The sequence below is a fragment of the Rhineura floridana genome, chromosome 1, assembly GCF_030035675.1.
Source record: "Rhineura floridana isolate rRhiFlo1 chromosome 1, rRhiFlo1.hap2, whole genome shotgun sequence".
NCBI classification, from domain to species: Eukaryota; Metazoa; Chordata; class Lepidosauria; order Squamata; family Rhineuridae; genus Rhineura; species Rhineura floridana.
In genome coordinates this window covers 269,047,909-269,073,284 of record NC_084480.1, presented here as the reverse complement: position 1 = coordinate 269,073,284, position 25,376 = coordinate 269,047,909, and the positions used below count along the sequence as shown (strand labels likewise).

The 25,376-nt window shown below is 40.8% G+C and overlaps 1 protein-coding gene and 2 pseudogenes across 15 annotated transcripts in view; 2 read left to right on the top strand and 1 right to left on the bottom strand.

Annotated features, from left to right (window-relative positions):
- The first annotated feature begins 876 nt into the window (after positions 1 to 876).
- Positions 877 to 25,376, top strand: part of NCOA2 (nuclear receptor coactivator 2) — a 211,312-nt gene continuing 186,812 nt past the window's right edge. For 5 of the 15 annotated variants that reach the window (XM_061601088.1, XM_061601059.1, XM_061601079.1 and 2 more), the window contains exons 1-2: positions 879 to 1,151; positions 15,346 to 15,417. The gene's annotated coding sequence lies outside the window, so the exon portion shown is untranslated. Of the gene's footprint in view, positions 1,152 to 15,345; positions 15,418 to 25,376 lie in introns of all 15 variants that reach the window. The other 10 variants (XM_061601069.1, XM_061601050.1, XM_061600977.1 and 7 more) reach the window with 7 other exon arrangements.
- On the top strand, positions 8,647 to 8,765 carry LOC133375802 (5S ribosomal RNA; annotated as a pseudogene).
- On the bottom strand, positions 24,504 to 24,949 carry LOC133377425 (coiled-coil domain-containing protein 85B-like; annotated as a pseudogene).

Genomic DNA, 25,376 nt, shown 5'->3' with positions numbered 1-25,376 from the left:
TGCAATGTCCCCATAGTTGTAAGGTTTTCAACTGTTCATATTGACTTTCTCAATAGCATATTGTTTACCAATTCCCTTCCTCCAATCAAGGTTGAGAATACATCACCATATCAAGGTGATGAAAAGACAATCTTGGCCAAAGGTCTCAAAAAGAACCTAATATCCCAGAGACCAAACTGAGGATGTAAGCACAACAAGGTCCTGCAGAGTGTCACTACCAAGTCTCCTAAACATTAACATCCAGAACGTTAAAGTACCCCAGAGGTATGTAAAAAAAAACCAATCTAAAGTAATGTCGATGTTCAAAGCAATCTGTTTTCTGTACTTGAAAACACAAGGATATTTATTCTCATATGTGCAATCTCATTTTTACATGACTGAAAATTTTATTCTGAGTTTAAACAGATTTATAAATCCCCCCCCCCGTGCTCCATAGCTGGCAGCGCATTTCAACCTCGGACGCCTACGTCCTCGTTGTAATTAATTAATTGTTGCACTACTATAGGTGGGATACAAGACGCATTCTTCTTTTTGTTTTCTTTTGTTGTCCAAGGAGAGGAATCAGATTAGAGGAGCTAGATTCCTTCTCCCTCTCTCTTTGTTAGTGATACAATAGCAACATTTCCAAATCCTACACCGGGTTAGAAAGGCTGCTTTTTCCACCGCTTTAAGCAGACGCTCGGCCGAGCTCATTTGCCTTCTGCTCCAGCCCTAGAAGAAAGCCCGGTAGGTCGCGAAGGAAGTTTCGTCTTCACTCATGCACACCAGCAGTAAGCAGTTGTGTGTGTGTGTGTGTGTGTATGTGCGTATGGATTTGCGTGCGGCTGGCCATCCTCCTGCCGGAGCGAAAGGACTCGCCTCCGCGGCCACTTTTGCGCCTGGGGAAGGCAGGGAGTGGCGGAGGCGGCCCTTCTCTCTCTGCGTCGCGGCCCTCCCAGTTCCTCCTCTCTCGCTGGGTAGCTTTGCGGAGAGGAGGAGGAGGAGGAGGGTGAGCTGTGGGAGGGTCCCCATTGAAATAAACAAGCAGCCAGTGATTAAAACGGGAACATGGCGGCCGCGGAGGACTCAGCATTTCGAGCTTCCTCTTACAAAGCGAAGGTCAGTGTTGGCAGCAGCCTGGGCGACAAGAGCAGGAGACATTACTGACCTCGGTAAATGAAGGCGCCCGCGCGTCCCTTGCCACTAGGCCTTTCTGTATTGCTCTGGGGTGGGGGGAGAGGGATTCCTCCCCAGTTGTGTGTGTATGTATGTATGTATGTATGTGTGTTGTATAATAACCATGGTTGTACACCGTGCGGCTGGCGATGGTTGGTTGGTGTCTAGAGCCGGTGCCTTGAGAGCTGCGGAGGTGAGGGAGAAAAAAGGGGGGTGTCAGCGAGGCCTTTTCTGCTCCCCCATCATCTCCCTTCTTGTTTTTTTTAAAAAAGCAAGTTGTGGGTTTTTCCCCCTTCTCCCGGTAAGGAAACCGAGAGAGGTGTCAGCTTGGGTGTCTGCTGTTCTTTTATGAGTGGTGGCGGGTGTGTGGCTACTCTCTTTTCTCAACCCTCTTTTCATGGATATTAACGGAAAGGGGGGAATAACACATTTGAAGTTGAGGGTTTATACCCCCACTCCAGTTTTCTTTTTGAAGGAAAGGTGGCGCCTTCCCCGTTTTGATTAAAGGGGTGGGAGAAGAGGATAACTGTCTAAAGGAAAAAGAGGAAAGCAGAAGGGGGATGAGCTAGAAGTGGAAGGGGGTGTTTTTAGAAGGCTAGCTGCTCCCCCCCATCTTCTCGTCTTTTCTCAGTAGGGGGGAGAATTCTTTCTCGATAGAAAAGACTTTAGGGCTGGCAGCTGCGTGGCTGACAATGGGGGTCGGGTGGTGGTGGTGGAGACTGGAGAGACACCGTCTCTCTCTCTCTCTGTCTCGGCGAAAATGCTCGGTGGCTTCTTCTGGGGGCAGTGTAGTGACACCCCAGCGAGCATGAGGGGGAGGATGATTACCCCTAGGAAAGAGAGTTGTGTGGGGCGAGGTACGAGAGTCAGAGGGGGCCGGGTGTGTGTGTTCCTTGATGACAATCGCTTAAGAAGAAATTAAGATTTTGGGGGTGGGGTGACGGGACGGCGCAGTCTTCTCGCCCGCTACCGACGGGGTTTTTAACTTCTCCAACTTTTGTGTGCGCGCGCGGCCCTCGAAGTCCCCCTTCCCGGGGACCCGAGAAGGCCCTGCCTCCCTGCTTGCCGCTGGGTGCGAGCGCAGCCTAGGGAGCCGCATTGCTGCTGCGTGCTCCCGGCTGGGGGAGGGGGAGGGGATGCTCGTTGTGGCGGCGGCGGGCCCAGCGGCGACTTGGTCGTCATGCGGGACTGGCTTAGCCGATGCCGTCCTTTTAGGGCGGCGGCTTGGTAGCAGACTTGTGGGTGGCGGGGTGCAGGGTTGCTCAGTCTCTGGGGGACCAGTTTTTCAGTCCCCTTTTAACTGTTCTGAGCATCGGTTGTGTGTGTTGGGATATATGAAGGGGGAGCACTCCACCTTAATTTCAATATGGGACTTTTTATTGTTTAATGTGGAGGTGGGAGAAAGAAGAGCCTATTATTCCCTGGCCCCGTTGTACATGGAGAATTACACACTCCTCCCCTTCCCCCGTGTGGCAGTGAGGGTGTGCGTCTAATCCCCTCTCCACCTGCTCCCTGAGCTATCCTTGGGTAGGGGAGGGTGCGAGTGTGTGTATCAGACACAAACAGCATGTCTGCCTCCCCCCCCCCGTCTCTTCACCTTCCAGAGAATCCTGCACCAGCTTTAACTGGTGGTGTTCTCAGTATCTAAAGCCAGTGATTTCATCTTGCACAGTGATGGTGTTTTATTTTCTTTTATAGGCAGGGGCTCTTGTGCTCATTGCTCCTGCTGACAGTACTGTTGCAAAGGTATCCAGGGTTATTGGTTGTCTTGGCAACTTTGACTTTGTTCATGTAATACGTGTTTTCAGCTACACCATGTCTCCATATCCAATCAGTCTGATACTGATTCTGAGCTAATACTGATGTATGAAAAATGCATGAAATATGTGTGCAAGGTGACAAGCAAAATAAAGGAAGCTTACCTGGATTCTTTTCCTGTTAATCACATAACAGGTCCTTTCAGTAAGAAATATTTTGATGGCCAGCCCTATACCACACTAGTTTCTCTGCAACCAACTTTGAGGATGTCCATGTTGGACATGGACTGGAATATCACAGTTGGTGTTTTTTCATGTAGAATTGTTGGTTGAAATACCCTTTAGGTATATATACACCACAGACAGACCAACTGGGAACTGTAGTTCTCTGAGAGGGTTTTGGGAACTCCTAGCACTCTCAAATTGCATTTTCTTTGGAGGAACCATGGCAATTAAACTGTTATAAAACCAGTATAGTATGTATGTAGATCTTTTTGTAATTTTTGTTTTGTTTGTTTTTAACAGACTTTTATCTGCATTTAGCTTTTTAAACTGAATGCAGGATATACAGAAGTTGAATAAATATTGTTTTGAAGAAGTTCAAGCTATTCATGGTCCTTTTACTGAATATTTCTGTTGACTACCTGAGGCAGCACCTCAAGTTTGTCCAATAGCAAATTTCCATGTGGCATGTGAGATTATTGATATATTGGTAGGATAGAATAATTGTATCTCGTACAACTTTGATCATGTTTCTTCACAGAGTTGCAAAATACCACACAAGAGAAACTTTATTGGGTTACAGAAAATATTGTTCACCTAACTTTAAAAAAATGATTGTATTGATTATAGTGCCTGTCACTGTAATGAATACAATGTTTAGCCCTTACCAATGGTGTCTTTATAGATTATTCTCACCCACTTATCTGGAAACCCCATTGAATTATGGTTAGGATTACACTGTTAAATTGCAATATTGTGTACTCTTTTTAGGAAATTAATTCCACTGAAATCAGTGGGACTTATGAATTAACACGCATAGGCAAGGATAGATTTCCCTGTGCCTAGCAGAGGACCCTATGAAAGATCCTTAATCTAGTTGGATGATTGTAGGTATGATGTTTGTGGTATTATATACACTACTCCTTTATTTTCAAGGGAGACCCCAGTATGAATTAGCTGAATTCTAATTTATAAATAAATTTGCTTCTCTTCACTTAGGCCTGAATAGAGAAAATGGATTTTTGTCCATCTAAAGGTGTTAATTTACTTAGCAATACTAAGGTGATTATGTTATCACTTATAGCTACATTTGTAAAGGGTCACTGTTTTTGTTTTGCATGCATTTAAGCACGGGCAGAGGAGGAGCTGGTGTAAAACTCAGCGGGATCCTCCTCCCACTTGGGAGCCGCCTGCCCGGCTAAATACGGGCTATGTCAGGAGCCATGCACATGAGCCTGCCAGGAAGTGCTGGCTCCAACAAACAGGCCTCCTGGGGATCTCATGTAAGTCCCCCCTGCGGCTCCTCCACCATGCCCCGGAACGCCCCATTTTTAGGGCTTCTGCCAGCCCTCTGTCCACTGGGCTGGCTGTCCCTGGTGGACCCTGATGGTGCTCCTGGCAGTGTCATGGCTCAGCCTGGCAGAAAGGTGAGTTGGATTGCGTCCTAAATTATGTTATTTTATGTTATAGTTTATTGCTGTGTCTCCTTTTGGCCAAAAAGGTCCCCAAGGTGGCTCACAAAATATGCATAAATACAAAATACAAGTAAGGGGAAAAAATACAAATTACAAAAATTTAAGAAATGAAAACTTAACATTTCATAAACAACACACACCAGAAGCCAATACATTCATCTTCCTAGCAATTGTCAATTAAGTGAATTGTCACAGATTATATTTTTGGTATTTATTTACCACAAGCCTACCGTTTTTCTTCCTCTAAACCCCGTGGCTATAACCTGAATGTAGGAAGTTAATCCTGCATTCATTAGACAAAATTGACTATTCCATTAAAGCTTCTGTTATAATAATTAATAATAATAATAAATTTGTTAGTTTTTAAGGTGCCACAAAATTCCTTGTTGTGTGCTTCAAGACAGACTAACACAGCTACATCTGTGGAAGTTACTATATCTTTATGTAGTCTTTGGTTTCTATAACAGCATAACAAGCCAGAATGTTGCAGGTAGATTTTGATTTTAAATCACAGAATTTCAGAACCATAAATATATATTTTAATGCATTATTTTTAAACCCTATTAAATGCTATTCTCTTCTATGTACTGTATTTAAGTGACTAGATATACAAGGGGTCATCAGTTTTTTCTGCTGTGATGCTCCAGTTAATGTATTTTATAACTTACTATAATTGCTGCTCATTCATTGTACATTTTGAATAGTAAGAGACATGATGCTTGAAAGTCAATTATATGCTAAGCTAATCATGTTTTTTGCGATGGGATAATGATAGGTGCAACATGTTTGGCTGGAAAGAATTTGCTAAAGAAGATATATGTGACAAGCACAATAAATTAAATCGATACAATACCTTTAAACTAAGTTTATCTTGAACACTGCTTTAAAAATGGCATGTTTAAGGGGTAGCAATTTTCTATTAGATGCATTAGATTTAAACTGCCTGAGTTGGCTTTCACAGCATTTCACTTCAAAGTAAGAGTAAACCCACCCATCTGTTAACAACAAAAAAGTACAGGTTGCTGTGTGGAAATAACAAGGTTCTTTAAAAAGACAGCTGCTACTACAATGCTCACAGTCTTCTGCTCAAAGTCTTTTGCTGTCGTCTTTTGTTGATGATGTCACTGACATGTTGGCATAAGCTAATGTTCTATGCTAAAATGAAACTCAAGCAGGAAAGATACATAACATAGAGATTTAAGAAGCTGAGTTGTGAAGAGTCCCCAAAGAAAATTGGGAACTTCTGAAAGAATTCCTAAACAATAGACTGTACTGAATAAATTGGTCTGAGATTGTGCTTGCAAATTTTATTTCATATAGTTTTCCAGACAACTTAGCATAACAAAGCCCTAAAATCTCTGTATGTGGCAAGTTCTTTGTTTCCTTTTTTTGTTTGCTTATGTTAAAGGAAGACACCAGTAATACCAGATAAACTGACTTCAGGGTGTGTGTGACTTGTAACACATCTTGATTTTAATCTTCAAAGACATATTTACTACTTCATTGATATTAAACAGAGGAAAGCCAAATAACAACTTTGTTCCATGTGTGTGCAAGCATGTTTGTCATATGTTATCAAAGACTTCCCTGATCTGATCCATACTATAACATTTTATTACAGATTATCACTGTACGTACCCTCATGTTTTAATGTATTTAAAAAGACAGCACACAACTGTGCTTTTTTCCCTTCAGTGGTACTCTGAAAATGCTGTCTGATCATTTTGCAAAGTGGCAAGTTCTATAATGTGAGAGGGAATGTAGTGGGGGTAGGAAAGAACCTCTCTAACATATGCAGATATCCAGAAAGATGTGCATTGTCAGCTGTGATTCTATTGTCTACTTTCAGATAGGAATGGAGCACTCTTTCCTCCTGGGGATTTTGAGCTTACAGAGGAATTCTTTGACTTTTAAATATAAAGGCCATGAAGCTTCAAGCAGCAAACCAGTAATGGTGTGCTATTAATTCTTCTAAAACATTACTACTTCACTGAATAAATGAAAGTGATGTTCTTAGCAGTTACATTTAACATATACTGACTACATAGTAAATAAGCTAATTCATATTGACTTTGTTTTTTATCAGTAGTTATTGTTTGTTAGTAGTACATACATAATGCAAACACTCCCTGAGCTTAAAGGGTCAATCGCTTTGTGTTTCAAATCATATGGTGAACTTTGAAATATAACTGGAAATGTGTTTAGGGGACAAAAACAGGTTTGATACTTTGTTTTTAAAAACAATTTTGAATTTTCAAAAACAAAACCCAAGATTAGTATTTCTTTACTGCAAATACAAACCTGCAGACATTGGCTAATGCAGTTTTTCTGTCCAAAAAAGTCAGTGAATGTAACCTGGATCGTTTTAACACTGCAGCCTTCTGAAGAAGCATTGCCTGTTAAAATACTGTAATGCATTTTTACTGTGTAGTTTGGGTTATCCTCCAAGTTGTCCTCTGTGTATAACACATAAGTCTTAATCTGAAGTTCCATGTAGAAATGTCCACATGTACTGCAGGCTTTCTGCCTGCCCTTTTCTGATTAACTCTGTTCTGGCATCACAAACTTCTAAGAAAACTGCTTTTGAGGCCCAAACTATATGATACTACATGTATATATGTATTAACTTCTCTTGTTGCAACTTTAAAAACAACAGTCACAGAGGGGCCCGATTTAGATAAGAACTGCAGCATGCAGTGAGGGAAGTTTTAACTCTTACCTCCTGCACTGTGGTTTTGGTGAAAATTGCCCAGCAAAGGCTGCTATTGTCATTGCTACCAATGGCAGGCTCCCTTCTGGGGAGGGGGGGGGATAGCAGTTTGGGCTAGGCAATTTTCGCCAGAACTACCATGTGGGAGGAAAGGATGAAAGCATCTTTCATTGTGCGCTGCAGTCCTGTTGAGGATTGGGCCTCTATGTAGCTGTTATGTTTAAAGTAAAAACAACATGCATGCATTCAACATATTGTTTAGTTTGCCCCTTAAACTTGGGGATTATTTGGGAGTAGCTTCCAAAGCAGCTCAATGAAAAGTAGAAAAGAGTAGGGAAGACCCAATGTGTGTACAGTATTGGCACTTGTGCATATCTGAAGCTGTTTTGATCCCAGCTATTAAATGAGAGCTGAGTTCATTGTTTGCAGTGATATATATTTTGCACTTAATGGGTTCAGGATTGCAGTACTAGGAGGATAAATACATGTTACATTGTAAAATGGCATAATGCATAATAGCAGTTGTCTGCAGTAGTAGCTTTCTTACATTACTTTTATTTTTGTCACTGTTTCAATTTCACCATGGTGGTATTGGGGTTTGGTGAAAGCTTGGTGGAAAACTAGTGATCACATTTAGCAATAACTTAATTGAAATACCTGGTTCAAAGCTCTTTAAACTGAGTTAAAATTATTACTTGTGACTCTGTTACTTGACTTTTCATAATGTAATATGGTTGCATATTATTAGAATCCAGTGAACATAATCAGCATTTTTCCTAGTCCCTTAGATCACTTTCAGATTCCTTTCTCTAGGTGCTCTTGCCAAATAAGGTTGAGGCAGGTGGCTACTAAGTTGAGGGCCTTTTCAGTGGTGGTGCCTGATTGTGGAATGCCCTCCCAAGAGGAGCTCCCCAAAGAGGCCTGATGCCTACATTGTGGTATTTTCAGCATAATGTGGATATCCTTTTATTTTTTCAGGATTTTCGGTTTTAGAATAATGAGTGATAAGACCTTGAGCAAGTTTTCTCTGGGTGGTTTTATTCTGAGTCTGTTTTGATTTAACTAGCTTTTGCTTTTATGTTCATACAGTATTTTTACATCTTGAAGAGTTTTTTTAAAAAAATGTACACTGCCCAGAGAATGTACTGTTAATGGATGATATAAAAATGCTGTTAATAAAATGGAAAAACTCCGAATTAATTTCAATGTCAAGACTATGTTCTTGAATGAATGAATCTTTATTGTTCAGAGCCATAGGCCGCCACAATTAAATACAATTAAAAGGAAAATACAAAAAACATGTTAAAATACAAATCATATTACAGTAAAATACGGCCATACTACCCTGAACATGCCCAATCTCGTCTGATCTCGGAAGCTAAGCAGGGTCAGGCCTGGTTAGTACTTGGATGGGAGACCGCCTGGAAATAGCTGATGCCGTAGGCTAAAAAAAAAAGGGGGGGGAAGACTATGTTCTTTCATAGGTTTCTTCAGTTGTGATCACTGTTGGATGCTATTCGTGCTCTCTCGGCTCTTAAGCGGAGCTTGTACATGAGAAGGTTATTTTATTTTTCAGAGGAAGGCACAGAATGAGCTGCGGTCTAAAGCTACTGGGGAGAGAGAACTGTTTTGTACCAGGCTGCATGAAGGAGGATGTGCACCTGTACAATAGCAATAGCTGTTTCCTGTAGAGGACTGAATATATCTTTCTCTGTGGTGGTGACTGAAAACCACTGCTGATTATTGAGGGGAAGCTGATGCTGTATTGGTCACATAGATCATGAGAGGGTCACTAGGTTGAGAATTCTTGTTAGGACAGAGCCCTAGTCAAGAGAAAAGTAACACTGAAATCCCATCCCTGTTTGGAAGCACTAATAGGAGGAATGAGGTTAATAAACTGGGTGAATCCTGATATGACATGGATCCTGTGGACAAGTGGTTCTATTATCCCAAAATTGGATCATTCTGTTCGGGAGGGTATTACACTTTCTCTGATGGAACGAGTGCATAGTTTGAGGGTGCACCCTCATAGTTTGCATAGTTTGAGGGTGCTGTTAGGCTCATCTTTGTCACTGGAAGCCCAAGAGGTGTCATTGGCTTGGAGCGCCTCTTACATGATTCAGCTGCTCAGTCAGCTGTGGCTGTTCCTGGACAGAGATAGTGTGGCTGCAGTGATCCATGTTTTGGCAACTTCCAGATTAGATTATTGTATTTTGCTCAATGTGGAGCTGCCCTTAAAAACTGTTCAGAAGCTGCTGCTGGTGCAGAATGCTGGCTTGTCTAGCTGAGCTCATGCAAAACCATTTCCTATAAAAGCCCACACTGGCTGCCTACCTGCTACTTGAACCAGCTTAGGTTCTGACACTGTCTTATGAAGCAGATAATTTAGGAACCTAAATGAGTGCCTTTCCATGTGTCATCCTGCCCAGGTGTTGAGATCTACTGGAAGTGCCTTGCTTGTTAGTCCATCTGTGAGTGAGGTTTGTACCTCTACAGTGAAAGGGTAGCTTTCAGACTATGGAATTCCCTTCCTCAACATAGATTGATTTTTGGCACCAGCTAAAAATTTAACTCTTTAGCTACTCTTTTAATAATGTGAGTTCTTGACACATTAGGCCAATGATTTTTGTAGCAAAGAGTAGAGGTTATGTTGATTTTTATATTGTTTCACTATTTTTATTGAGACAGTATTGTTTGAATTTATATTTAGGTGTACCCCACCCTAGAATTACTGGTTTGATGGATGGGTTGAAAATGAAAAACAAAAATAGACAAAACCAGGGGTACTTTAAGCATTTGTGTGGTTTATGGTGCTTTATGACCTATATTTCAGTGGGACATAGCCAAACCTAGCTCAACAATAGATGTATTAGCTCAGCAGCGAAGAACCTCCAGCTCAGTTTGCTTGTGACAATGCAGCAAGCAATATGTTCCTTTGACTCTTGTCCCTCTTGGCTGATTAAAGCTTGCTGATGGGGTATGATAGTGTGCATCCAAGGTGTCCTCATAGAAAGGAGTAGCCCCAGCCAACTTTAAACAAGTGGAGATTTGGCCACTCCTGTAAAAGCCCACCCTGGACCCATTGGTTTGTGACAACTACCACCCAAGTCATAAATGCCCTCTTTCTTGGGAAGGCGATTGAGAGGATGGTGATGTGACAGTTGCAAGTTCTCTTGGATGAAACCAATTATCTTGGCCCATTCCAGTTGGGGTTCAGGCCTGGTTGTGGGTCTGGATTGGCCTTGGCTGCCCTGATGAAAGACTTTTATTGAAAGGAGGACAGGGGGGAATGCAACCTTGTTATACTTGCTTGATCTCTCAGTGGCTTTTGATACCTATGACTGTGGTATTCTCGTAAAGTGGCTATGTGATGTGGGCACTGGGGCACTCTTTTACAGTAGTTCTGGTGCTATCTCCAGGGTCTGTTTCAGAGAATAGTATGGGTGATTGTCTCTCAGTCCCCTGGCAATTATGTTGTGGGGTGCTGCAGGGTACCATTCTGTCCCTGATGCTGTTTAACATCTACATGAAGCTGTTTGGAGTGGTCAAAAGGAGACTGGGATGAGGTGTCATCAGTACGCTGATACCAAGCTCTATTTCTTTGTAACAACTGAATTGGGAGAGACTGCAAGTTGGTGCTTTAATTCAGTGGTGGGCTGAATGAAGGCCAGTTAACTGACTGGGAATTCTGGCAAGGTGGAGTCGCTGGGTTCCCAAGTCCAGATAATGGTCAATTGCCTGCTTTGGATGGGATCCTACTCCCTCTGGAGGAGTAGGTTCATAATTTGTGGGTGCTTCTGGATCCATCTCTGTCACTAGACACTGCTCAGGCCTCAGCTAGGAGTGCGTTTTACCAGCTTCAGGTGGTAAGACAGCTCCAGTTGTTACTGGAATGGGTTGGTCTCACCACTATTGTCCATGTGCAGGTAACCTACAGATTGGATTACATTTCCATGTGGATTGCCCTTTAGGCTGGCCCAGAAGCTGCACCAGTTTCACTGCTCACTGGAGGATTGGAATATCACCATCATATTGTGCTGCTGCTGAAAGAATTGCACTGGCTGCCAATTAGGTGCTGGGCTATGTTCAAGGTAGTAGCGTACAAAGCCCTATACAGCTTGGGTTGTATTCAACTAAGTCCTACTCAGAATAGATCCATTGAAATTAATGAACCTAAGTTAGTCATGTCTGTTAATTTTAATGGGTCTACTCTGAGTTGGATAACATTGAATACCACCCTTTGGGATCAGAATACCTAAAAGATGGTCTCACTCCCTTTTAGGATGTCTATTCCGCACAGTGTTGGTCTTCAGCCTTTATTGTGGTGGCACCTACCTTTGAAACTCCCTTCTGACAAGACGGTATCTGCAGGAGGCTCTCACCTGCAGAGCGCAGTGACTGACGGGGTGTATAAGGGGAAAGATGATCTTTCAGGTACTTCAAAGCAGGGACAGGGAAACTTGTGGCTCTCCAGATGTTGGATTCCAACTCCTGTCGGCTTCAGTCAGCATGGTGAAATGCTCAGGTACGACCGCAGTCACAGTTCAGCAACACCTGGATTGCTATAGGATCCCCACTTCTGCTCTAAAGCTTGCTTTATTTGTGTTTCATCTATACTGTTATAGCTGTGGACATCAGATGCCCCAGCCCAGAAGCTTCAGTGAGTTGATGGAGGTGGAGACAGCTCAACAGTACTTGTATCCTATTGTCTCTCTGCTTGTGTGAGAACTCTGTGTATTTGAATTCTGGAGGATGTCTTAATCATTTTCAAAATAAATAACATTTTGTTTTGGTGAGTCACTCAGATGTTCTGAGCAGAGGCATGGCTGCAATCTTATGTACGCTTACTCACTTCAGTAGGACTTGTTTCTAAGTAAACATGAATAGGGGTTGGATTGCCTATTCAGTCATTTATGTACTGTATTCCGGTGTTCTGTTTTTGTTTTGTTTTTATAGTTCAATATTGCATGAGGTTTGCTCGAATGGTTCCAAAAGTGCACTTCTGTGTGCAGAACACACTTTCTACTCACGGAAGGGCTGTTTACTCCTCACCTTATTCTAAACCAACAAAAGTGAACAACAAAAAGTGAACAAAAGTGAAGCTAAATCCAAAATTTTCTTCTCCCTTGTGCATGTCCTGTGGATACATGAAACTGTTATAGAATCTACAAGCTCTTTTGCTGTTCCTCAAACTCTTACACTAGTGACTAGTTTCTTTCTTTCTTAGTTGCTTGAACTCATCCCATTGTGCTTTGTCTTTGGTCTGAAAAATAAAATGGAAATAAGCTGTGACAGTGTTCAATGTTACAAATATCTGAATACTAAATGGTTTCTGGATGAAATTGTGTAAGGAATTATCTTTAACTTATTAAGAGTCACTTTCTGTAAGTTCTCATAGGGCTTCATACACAATTATCTCAGTAACCCCTATGGCCACCCTGTAATATAGGCTGGTATTACTATTGCCGTGTTATCATGGAAAAGCTGAGGCTGAGAGAGTAGCTTGGTGAAGGCTGCTTTCTGAGTTTGTGTCTGTGTTAAGATTTGGATTTTCAGCTCATGATTGAAAAAAACTATCAATTCCTTGTCTGTCTACAAGAAATTGTACAGCATAACTAGTTGGATGCTAGTAATATTTGTACATATGTTGAGAAGAACACATTTCCATATATTGTATGAAGTTTCCTTGAAAATTTAAAGCTGTTTCAGGAATGAATTTTATTTTTAAGGTCTCAATGTTTCACTAAAATCATGGTGTCTGACCCAGTCGCCACTCACCAGATATGGTGAAATGGCTATTGACCTGTGACAAACTGATGATTTACTTTTACCACCTATTCTTCTGTGGGTGTAGCTCTTTCCAAGACTGCACAGATCATTCCCTCAGTTTCAGAACAAGCAAGCCTTTTTGTGATAGCAACCATTTTACTTACTGTGTGTGTATGAAGCAAGGCTGGATTATCCATGGTGCAAGTTGAGCAACAGCACCAGGGCCCTGCCTATAAGAGGGCCCAGACTCTGACTTTCATTTTAAAGTAAGCAAATCAGCCTTTATGTTAAGGAAGTTAGGAAGCAAAACATGTGGACAGATGAGCTAGCCTTGCTTTTCCCACCTTTGAGTGTTTTTAGCCAATGAATGAAGTCAGAGCTGCTGTGATTGACAGGTCAGTTGTTTCAACTACAGGGTATAGACATCCCTGGGTCCTGAAGAGCAGGTTTGTTTCCTCCTTCCCTTTAGTTTCTGTTTTCTAGTTGATCTCTGTAGCTTGCTCAGGCCCAAGCCCAGCAACAGTCAGTCAGGCCAGAGGACACTATGTACATTGGTAATTCATATAGTACAGCCTTATTTATCCTAAATGTTTTTGTTATCTCCCCACCACCACAAAAAAGCAATCTAATAAATGAGAAAGTTTGGAATTTGGGAATAGGAAGTGATTTATAGTGTTCTGTTCTGTGTGAATAAAGTTTAAACATTTGGCAAAGTTTAAGCTGAACAGGGTTAGACTTTGCTTGTTGAGATTTGTGTTTGACTTCTGCACAAAGTGACAGTGGTGAGAAGCATGTGGAAAAGAGATGACTGATTTTTAAAACTGTTAAGGTTTCATTATTGATAATGATTGGTCTTATGTACTGATCTTTGTAAGCCACTCTGGAAGGCCTTTTTTGGCTGAAGAGTGGGATTAAAAAAAGCTTGGGGGGGGTTGTAGGTATTATAGTGTGCAAAGTAAAAATAATGCTACTCCAGAACAGTGGAGCTTACTGGGGTTGTTGAAGCAATGAGGTCTGTTCACAGGTTCGGGAAAAAAAGGCTAAACAAACCAAAAACAATATTTTTGTAAAAAATGGCAACGGGGGGGCAGAGTTCCTATGACCATAAGAGCAACCAGACTGGATGAAACCAGCCAGATGCATCAGGAAGCCCATAAGCCTGGTTTGAGGCCAATAACTTTGCCTATACTCACTGAGGTAACTGGTTTTCATACTCATAGGTATTCTTTTCAGAACTCAAAACATTTCAATTTTTGGTTCTGTGAATCAACTTTTTCTGTGGTAAAAATGGTGAAATAAAAATATAGGTCACAGATACTGGATGACAATTTGGAGGTGGAGTTGAGATATAATCTAACTGATTTTATTTCTGATTTCCCTGCACTACTTAATGAAATGATATGTCAGATTTCTCACTCATTCTCTCAGTAAATAATTGAAGACATTATTGTGTATTTTTCTACCCTCAAAAACATGGTTATTTTTTTTCATACTGTAGCAAAAATGTGAACAAATTAACCACAATTTTGGCAAGTATGAAAAACTGTTGGACACCATTTCTCTAAAATAACAATGCAGCTTAACGGGGGAGAAACAGAAACATTAATAGGTATCTTAAACACTGTGCTGTAGTGGTGGTGGTCTTATTTTTAAATGGAAAAATTCTGTTATCAGGAAGTGTGAACTGTAAATAGAATGCATTAAACAAATATTTAGATCATTTCAGATGTTGTACACACCTCCCTCTCATTTCTAGCTAGTAGTTAGAAGTCTTTGCTTCCACTTTCTTTTCACTGCAGTTTTTGTCATTGGTGTGACAAACTGGTTAAAACTAACTGTGGTCCATTTTAAACAAACCAACTTCAGAGTGTAATTTTTTAGAAGCTGCTTTGTTAAAATCAAAAATAGTTAACATTAACCACAATTTGCAGTTTGGACGACATTGGAAGCTGTGGTTTAACTGCAAGCAAAAGCTTCTGAACTCCTCCTCTCAGCTGCACAGGAGGAAAAGAGTAGAGGGGCAATGTGCAAGTCCAAGAAGTGGCTAGGCTTGTTCACATCATGCTGAAACATGATTTAGTGTAATGCCCAAACACGGCCGCATTGTAGCAATAATGTTATTTATAAACACTTGGGGGAAATATTGAAGAAAATCCCATTGTAACTGGGAGTGGCAGATACTTTAGCGATTTTGTGCTAGTATAAATGACAAAGTGGTATTTTGGAGAATATTTACTGTTGGTCTTTTTGTTTATAGCAGGCTTGAGATGTATCTGAATATTGAAACTTTCAAATACACAAACTGTAGCATTGATTGACTGCCTCATTGGTAAGTTGTCTTTAAATAATTCATGTTTAAATAATAGTAACAAATGATTGTATGAAACTATCCATTTTGTTCTATGACAGTAGAGCAAAACTTGAATTTTTTTTGTTGAAATTTTGGCCTCATACATGCACCATATTAAAAAGATTTGTTGGCTAAAAGATATTAAAAATTGAATCAGTTTAGAACACCATAAATTGCTTTAACCATAGCCATTAACTGTCTGGTATCATGGAGGTCTTGTATGGTCACACTTACTTGGTTAGTTCAGATGTAATGCCTAACCATGATTTAATGCTGTGCGAATGAGCTCTATGCTTACATGTTCCCTCCCCCCTTACTTCCAATTTAGCTGCAAACCTTGGATTACTGTTAATCCTCTGGGCAAAGCAGGATTGTAAACCTAGTTTAAACAATTATGTGAAATTGTCATTTGTAGGATTTGTTACCAAATTGGGAAGTGCGGGAAGAAATCTGAGCATGCAAGGGGAAGAAGGAGCAAATGAACAAAAAGGCTTGTTCATGTAGTGCCAAACCATTGTTTGACATTACATCTAAACTGCCGAGAGAGTCAGGCTCCTTAAAGCGGGCACTTATCCATGCCTTTTAATGTCTGAGTTGTTAGGGCCAGGGCCACCCCCATATTTTTTTTTGTGCATTGGCATATTTGCAAATCAGAGAAACCGTCATGGCATCATACACAAAACAGCGTATTGGACACAGTAGATTTCAGCTGGGGGGAAGGGACCCTGCAGGTGCCAGGGAAGGCCTCTTTGGGTGCCTGTGTGCCTATAGGTGTCACATTAGGATATAGTTCTAGGTTTGAGGATGATACTTTCCAAATAGCAGTATGCTTCTCCCTCTTCCCTTTCTAAATAGCAAACAGATTTTGAAAATGAGAGGATGATCAAAATCAGTTTGTGATCTGGTGCAGGAACTCTTCTGTTCAAAGGGGCTGTAAAATATCCCTTGTGATTCAAGCCCTTGTACTAGCCTAAAGTAACTTTTTTGAAGGCTACTAATAGTTACCTTGAAAGCCAGTGTAGTGTAGTGGTTAGAGTGTTGGACTACGACCTGGGAGACATGGATTTGAATTCCCACACAGCCATGAAGCTCACTGGGTGACCTTGGGCCAGTCATTGCCTCTCAGCCTCAGAGGAAAGCATTGGTAAACCCCCTCTGAATACCACTTACCATGAAAACCCTACTCATAGTCTTGCCATAAGTCGGAATCGACTTGAAGGCAGTCCATTTAATTTTCAATAGTTATCTTGCACTTTTTGTGACCTCAAAACATAAAAAAACAGGTTTTCATTTTTATCAATCTTTTTTTACTTATATATGTCTGAGTCAGACCCTTGTATTCACATAGGGGCTTCAACTGTCCACATCTTCCTCTTAAACCTGTTTAAACCTTACATGACCACACTTTGGCCTTTTCTCTAACAAAATGTCCCATTCCCGGGGGGGGATTAATTGACCTAAATCACCCTTTCAGATTTCTGTTCAATGGAATTTCAAGCAGCCCAGTAGCTGATCTACACCTCCTTGCGTTTTTCACCTCTTGATCTAATGGATTTCAGCAGTAGTTAGGAGAAGCTAGCCAGAACTATACTGTTAGAGCAGCCTAGTGAGGGAGCTTACTTTATGAACGAGCAGGGAGACCCAGTTGTGAGAGAACATGAAGATAACAAGCAAGTGAGCCAGCAGGGTAAAGAAGCCTGGACAGACCACACTTCCCCCCCCTTTTTGCCCTAACAAATCCCAAGTTCCGAAGTAAAGAAGCTAAAACAAGAATAAGAGGCATTCATGCAGAAAGCCATCAGGGTGGGGTGGGGGCTGTCCAGTGTATTGTACAGAATGTCCCATGTATAACAATCTGCCTGCTGGATAGAAATCATGGAGATGTGTGTGCTTGGTGTAATGAGCATCTGGCTCACAGGGAACAAGTTAATTTCTTTGAGGTTGTTGCAATATGAAAGACAGAAAATAAATGGGATAAGCAAGTATACATCTTGTGTCCATTTCAAGAAAGTTTGTTCTTGGTTTCTCATTGGCTGTTGTAAATGTTGCCACTCTATAGGTCATGAATTTCTTGACAAAAGATAAGACAATCTTAATGAAATCATGAGAACTAACTAAATCTACCAGCAAGTTCTATATAATAATTATTCCTAAGTTTGGTATAGATAGTACAATACATGGCAGACATTATGAAGGGTAACAACCTTCAAGGTCTTGTGAGGACATAACTTAAAATCTCCACACACCTTTTTTTTTTTTGAAGAAAAAAACTTTCTAAAGTTTTGTTTTCCAGTGTGTGTTTTGTTTTCATTCAGGTTTGCAATACAACAGAAGAAAGACCAGAAAACTTAGAAATATACTTCGTGAAATTCTTTATTTGGCTGTTGATGACCCTTTTGCCTATGGCATAAGAGTCATAGAACAGCAAAAACAATTAGGTTCTCCATAATAGTGAATTCCTTAAGACTCAAGTAATTGGATTTGCTGATTTCTTGTTTATTTTCATTCTTTTGTGGCCCAATAATCTTGTTCATGAGCTTATATGAATACAGTTGTTACTGACAGTGTAATCCTATGCAAATTTATTCAGAGGTATGTCACATTGGTCACTGAAGCTTACTTCCAAATCAGATTTTGATGTGAATCTTGGGAGCCTAAACTCTTAAACAGGATGGATTGATTTTCAAATCAAGATGATTTAAAACTGTGATCTAAATAACAAGTCTTAATTTTAAATCTGATTTAAAATTTCCCATTTTGTAATATGCATTTCCTGCACAGGATTGCATATTAAAATCTGTTGGTTTGCAGCTAAATGATGTTACTATATTAGCTAGGAGGATAATATGAATCTTCTGATTAATACATTCTGCGAAGCTTTTGCACCACACAATTATATTTGCTTAAAGGCAAAGCGGTGGGAATGGCAATTAGAAATTCATGGGTTTCTGTTTGGCTCTCTGTCTGTATGCAAGAACACTATGCAAGAACACTATGCAAGAACACTAAGCAAGATCACTTACTTGAAGAAAAGGCTTACAATCCAGAAAAATGTGCTTGGTTGTGGGCTAAGTTTCCAGAAGTAAGGCTGATTATTACTAGACAAAAGCAGTGTTTCTTCATGAGATGTACAGTAAATATCCATGCTATTTGAGTAATACAGATTATACTTTTCTGTAATAGTAAGTACAGTTTATGACCAATTGTATAATGTTTGCCGTTAGAAACCAGCTTTTTCCCATGGTTTTTTTCTTTGGCAGAGTATTGACGAAATGAAATGTTTTGTATAGTACAATAATATACAGTGCCTTGCAAAAGTTATCAGACCCTTGACCAATGCTCTCAAATTACTGAATTACAAATGGTACATTGTAATTTCGTTCTGTACGATATTTTATTTTGAAACACTGGTTTCAATGTTTTCATGTTGCGAAATGTTTGTAAGAAATATAAAAAACTGAGACATGTTGCTTGCATAAGTATTCAACCCCTGTGCTGTGGAAACTCCCAGTTGACACAGATGAAAGAAATTGCCCTATCAAGGACACAGTTACCTTACCATTTTCCTCCACCTGTGAACCATAAAGTTTGCTGTCACATTGTCAGGATAAAACCCCCACTGTTGAAGGATCATTGGTCAGGCTGTGAAACTGAAGGAAAATGAATACCAAAGAGCATTCTATAGAAGTGAGAGATAACGTAATACAAATGCATAAATTAGGAAAAGGGTACAAAATAATATCCAAGTGTTTGGATATCTCAGTGAGCACAGTTGGATCAATAATCAGGAAGTGGAAGCTGTATCACACCACCCAGGCACTGCCAAGAAAAGGCCGTCCCTCAAAACTCAATGGATGGAGCAAAATAGAGGGAAATGCTGCAAAAGAACCTGCTTCAGTCCATTAAAAAACTGAAGCTTGAGAGGAAATTCACTTTTCAGCAAGACAATGATCCCAGTCACAAGGCCAAAGCAACATTGGAGTGGCTCAAGAACAAAAAGGTGAATGTCCTACAATGGCCCAGTCAAAGTCCTGATGTCAATCCCATTAAGAATTTGTGACGCTCTTTGAAAATTGCGGCCCACAAGTGACGTGCAACCAACCTGAACGACTGGAGCGAATCTGCCAAGGCGCATGGGCCCAAATCCCTCTTGACACTGTGTGCAAAGCTGGTACGTACCTACCCCCAAAAAAGCTGTTACTGCAGCGAAAGATGGCTCTACCAAATATTAATGTGTGGGGGTTGAATACTTATGCAAGTATTTTTTATGTTCCTTACAAACATTTCCCAACAAAACCAATGTCACCTTACAATAATTGATTTTGAGTTCAGTGTTTCAAAATAAAATATCATACAGAATGAAATTACAATGTATCATTTGTAATTCAGTAATATGAGAGCGTTGGTCAGGGGTCTGATTATACTTTTGCAAGGCACTGTAAATCTTGTATGTGAATTTGGGGATGATGGAGTTAACTTGCTAACTTTGACCTGGTCTAAGGCTCAAATCAGAAGGTGTTGTAATCTGAGCTGGTGTAGGGCTCACATTGAGAGGTGGGATATTCCCCAGTGTCTTGCTTTGGGGAGCAGATTCAAATTGGGATCACAAGATATTTGGGAATGCATGCCAGGCGCGGTTATAGGTTTTTAACCCTAGGGGTTGTCTAGAAGAGGGAAAGTTGGTTTGTGTTTCTCAACTACTTTTATTTTACTTTTATTGCATTTTGGCTACAATGGTGGAATATGCTGGCTTTCTGTAACTGTTCCTGTGTTTAGCCTTCTTTCCTAAGAATTACTTCTTGTTCCTTAGTAAACTTGGATTTTCATTTAAACCCTTGTAGTCTCTATTATTCTAATATCACCCCACACCCAAACCAAGTTCTGTGCTACCTTAAGGTGTTCTGAGGAGACACAAGAAGGTTTTTTAGGCTATGTAGTGGAAGGCAGCCTTGTAGAAAAATAAATTCCTGGCTGCAGCAAAAGTTTTAACAGGAAGGGTGTCCAAGCAAAGTGTAAGCTCCAGTTTGGCTGGAACTCCCAGGGAAGCTGGGGTGCTGTCACACATAGAAAAATAGTTTTTAGTTTTTGTGTGCTTTGATACAAGATCATAAACTGGGTTTTAAGAGATTCTGTAGAATTTAATTTTTAATGAAATCAGATTTCAATCAAAACTGGGAGTGTGCATTTGGTTTGGACTAATCCCAAACCCTGAGCTGGATTGAGCAGATTTGGAAGACTGAGACTCTTTCAAGGCAAAGTGGCTGTCTCTGGAGTGTTCCGAACTGACTCAGGCTGCTTCCACATCAGAGATTTGGAGATCCAAGAGAGCTCAAATAAACTCAGGCTATTGAATTGAATTGAATTTAGTAGTCACCCATCTGGCTGGCTGTCCAGCCACTCTGGGTGACGTACAAAATAGGCATACAATACCTAGACATTAAAAATCTAAAAACAATGAAGATAAAATCTAGCTATCCCTTTAAAATCATTACGTTTTCCTGAGCTCTTATTTATGAGCACAGGGGAGAAGGGGGGAGAGACTAATGTATGTAGTATTCATATACAAATTCCCTCCCAAATCAAAGGGAGGTAAGCAAATCCCTCTTTAGTTCAGATCTCTGTCCTCAACTCTAAAGGTGCCTCGTACAAAAATTCATGTAACTATCCTTGTGAATCTGGACAGGGTTCATACCTGGCAACACATCTATGATGTATGCTACCTTCATTCAAATTGACAACAAAACAATAGGGGGATAAACGAACCCTCTTGCCCCTAATAAATCTGTACCAGCTGCTCTTGCAGGAAAAATCCTGCACTGGTGCTTCTAAAATTTGGCAGTATTCGTCCCCCCATTTCATATTTTTGTGCCAGAAAAAAATGCTTATAGACTGTTGTCTTTTTAAAAAATTCAAACTGAAAGATAGCCTGCCCCAAACATGCTATGTGTATTTGTTTGAAATTTGGCTAGCTTTGTCCATTTAGAAGGCGCTATTGTGTCTGCATTTGTTGAGTTCATCGTAGCAGTGAATGCAGAGATATGAAGCTTTGTATTTCATGAAGTGAGATTTTAATTCTCATCTGAGTAAAAGCAGGCAACTCTGAAGCAGTCCAAGCTTAAGAGATCCCAGCAGAGAGAAGAAAAACATGAGTATGAATGTGCCCCAATAGGGACACTGAAAGAGATGGGTAGGAAGAGAACCGTCTGAGGACAGAATTGGATAGAGTATAAAGGAAGTATGAGAAAGTGATCCACTATATCAAAGGCAGCAGAGAGGTCAAGAAGTATGAGGACGGAATAGCAATCTTTAAATTCAGTCAGGAGTTGTTGTTGGTTTTTATGGTGACATACACCTAGTGGCTTCAGACTTGGGTTTACAGGGCTGAACAGCTCCCACTTCCCTTCTGCACCTGAGACTTCATTTTTAACTAACTGGAAGTTAACATTATGTCCAAACCTAGACAAACTGTATGGCATGTGGCTTGGTGCAAACAAGGAAATGTGCGGGCTCCTAGCGAAGAGATTGTGTCCACTTTATTCCTGTTTTGATGCTGCACTGCGCTGAGCTAAGCTGCAGTTTGGCTTAGTGTGCCATCTGAACCCAGACTCATGGTTTAACACTCCCAGACAAAACAAACGACAAACCTTGATTATAGATCATGGTTAGTTTGAGGAGAGCTAAACCATGAGCTCAAGTTCAGATGGCACGCTAAGCCAAACCACTGCTTCAATCAGTGCAATACGGCAGCAAAATTTGTTTGAAAAGAACCAGTAACATATTGCCTGAATCTGAAAGCAATCCATTCATCCCACCAGAGGGGGGGCATAGCAAGTGAAGCTCTTTGGGATTAAGGTGACATTTGTGAATCCTTTCCTTTGAGTAAGTGTACTCAAGAGGAGTAGTTACAGCCTACTGTTGGCAGCACTACTGTTTACAGAACTACAGCAGCAATGACAGCCTCCCACCCTCCGCACACGCACATGCGAAGAGTGTGGACTGGGTAAAAAAAATTACACCTCTGGAGACTGGAACTCTCCTACCAAAGGAACAAGTTGCTACAAGGTCAGGAAGGGCTTCAACATGCCTTTTCAGCTTTGCTATGGAGCTGATCTCCATGCATTCCCATTAATAATGTTTTAATGGGTCTGACACAGGAAGTGATTTTTTTCATCAATTATTTGAAGAGATCTGGGGTTGTATCTAAGTTTTACTCAGAGTAGACCTATTGAAATTAATGAACCTAAAGCAGTCTTGTTCATTGATCTTGATGGGTCTACTTTGAAGTAGGACACACTGGATACAGCCCCTACTATTTCCCTATCGCAAATATTTATGCATAGGCCTAACTTTAGCAAAGCTGTGCCAAAAGATAGTTTCTGAATTTAAAGAAGCTGATGCTCATACCACTATCAGTTTAATACAGGGCTCAATATGAACAGCCAAGTCTTAATCCAATTACATGTGAGAAGTCTTGAACAATAACTACTTCATATGCATTTGCTATTTTCATGCAGTGCTAGTGCAGAAGTAACCATATCACCAGCTCAAAACTGCAGTTCTGGATATTGCCACTGAATCCTGAATTCGAGTCTTGCAGGAATAGCAGAGGAACATACAAAGTCCCAGTACCATGTCCAAATGCATGTTTTAAGCCATACAAAGAATCTGTAAAATATCTTTTTTGAACATATTGTCATTTTTTGGTGATTTCTAGTCTAGACAGCTATTAGGGAGAAATACTGGGCACAAACTGGAGCATTCTGGTACATCATTACTTAGAAATCTAAACTATAACAATCTACTTAACAAAATACCAAGTGAATAAGCATATATGTATTTTTACTACCAGAATTAAAGACAAGCGGGATTGAGTGTGGAGTGCACTCGATCCCATTCCACCTCCCCCTTCTTCGCCTCACACCAAACATTCAGCACTACGCAGCTATCCCACCTAGAGGTTTTTTATTTATTATTCATCTATAAACCTTGAGGCTCCCCCAAGCCTGTAAACATCTATTTTTGGTGAGTGGGTAGTGCCATTTTGGATACATAAGCAGCGGCACTCACAGTGTGAACATCAGAAATTGAGAGAATAATAATGCAAAAGCTTTCCACAATGAGTATTTCAGCAGAAGCTTAAAACAGCAAAGTCAGCAGTAGCATCAAACTGTCGTATCTTTAGATCTTTTAACAAGTTGGTAGATAAACAGAGCTAGAAAATTAAATTTTCTGAAAGCCGAGGCAAATCTACTGGCCTTCATCCAAGAATCAGTGTCATTGTCAGCCTCTGTATTTAATTAGTACTATTTACTGTCAAGCACTCACTTGGGTAGATCTTTTACCAACCTCAATAAGGCTTACAGCAGATTTATTTTTGGGGGGGGAGGGAGGAGAATCTAGCTTTAGAAATGTAATCAAGTCAACTCTGAATATGTAAGATCTCAGTTGTCCTGTTTGTGACTACAGCACAACTCCTAGGTTATACCATAGATAGCACAATAGCTTTCAAAAAATTATATTTATTGATTTTTCACAAATGACAGTGATAACCTTCTCATTTGCAAATCTTCAACACACATACCTTCCTCCCAGCAAGAGAATCTGTTGTAGTAGTTGTTGCTATATGCCTTCAAGTCAATTACGACTTATTATTATTATAAATTTAGTTATATCCTGCCTTTTGGCCAAAGTCCCTCGAGGCAGCTTACGAAGAAACAAATATAAAAATACATCAATGAAAGCAATATAGCAATACAATTTACAAAAATTAAACTGAATAACATAACATTATTAAGGAAAAAAATGTCCAGGAAAGAAACTCAGAATAAATTACATACATCCACTGCTGCCCTTCTTTGGGACTTAGATGGGTACGGGTTAGCCCAGGCATGACATCTTCTGCCGGGCAGGAGAAATAGGAACAGAGGCAAACATAGTGCCCAGTGCAGGTTCTCTGATGCCAGGAGCACGGAGTAAAGGACGGAGAGTCCATGGGCTAGGGCAGGGCACGCTCATCTTCCCACGCGGGGGGGGCACAAAGGAAGCGAGGCGTCCTCCCTGCGGGTTTAGTTGTTGGGGTTACAGGCAGGGTGAAGCTGGTCTGGGCTGCCGACGCTGGAGCTGCCGTTGCCCAGGTTGCAGGGCCCGCAGGGCATGCTAAGCTCTGAAGAGCCACCACCAGGGCTGGGGTGGTGTTGGGCCGTGTGGAGGCGCATTCCTCCTCAAGGACCAGGCAGAGCTCCTTCAATTCCAGGTTGTCCTTGGCCAGGCGCTTCTGGAGGTCCTCCAGGCTGGCCAGCTTGCGGAGGCAGGCAGCCACCTCGTTGTGCAGCACCTGTGCTGCTTGGTGCCTGAAGAGGTGCCAGTGGTGCGCCAGGCGCTTGGCCTTGAGCTGGTCCTCGGCGAGGAAGCAGCACAGGTCATGCAGCTCACGGTTCTCAGCCTGCCTCCGTCTGTTGACCGCCTTCAGCCTGTCACTTATGGTATCCCTATGAATCTTTTTTGGATACATTCATAGGGTTTTCATGGTAAGGGGTATTCAGAGGTGGTTTATCATTGCTGTAATAAAAATACTTATTCTTTATTTATTAAATTTATAACCTGCCCTTCCTCCCAGAAGGAGCTCAGGGTGGCAAATAAAACACTAATAACACTCTAAAACATCTTAAAAACAGACTTTAAAACATATTAAAACAAAATATGAGTAACACAGCTAGCTCTCCAACATTTTTATCCATATTTTTGTATGTTTTTTTCTTTAGCTTCAGTATATTATATGAGAATATGATGTGTACATATCTAACAGAAATTTATGCCACATCTCAAACTTGCCGTGGTTACAGAAGGAACATGGCTTCTGTATTTAAGTCAAGTTGTCATCTTTATGAAATGACACAAATTTGTTAAAATCTACATGTAGTCAATGGAATAAACATGAC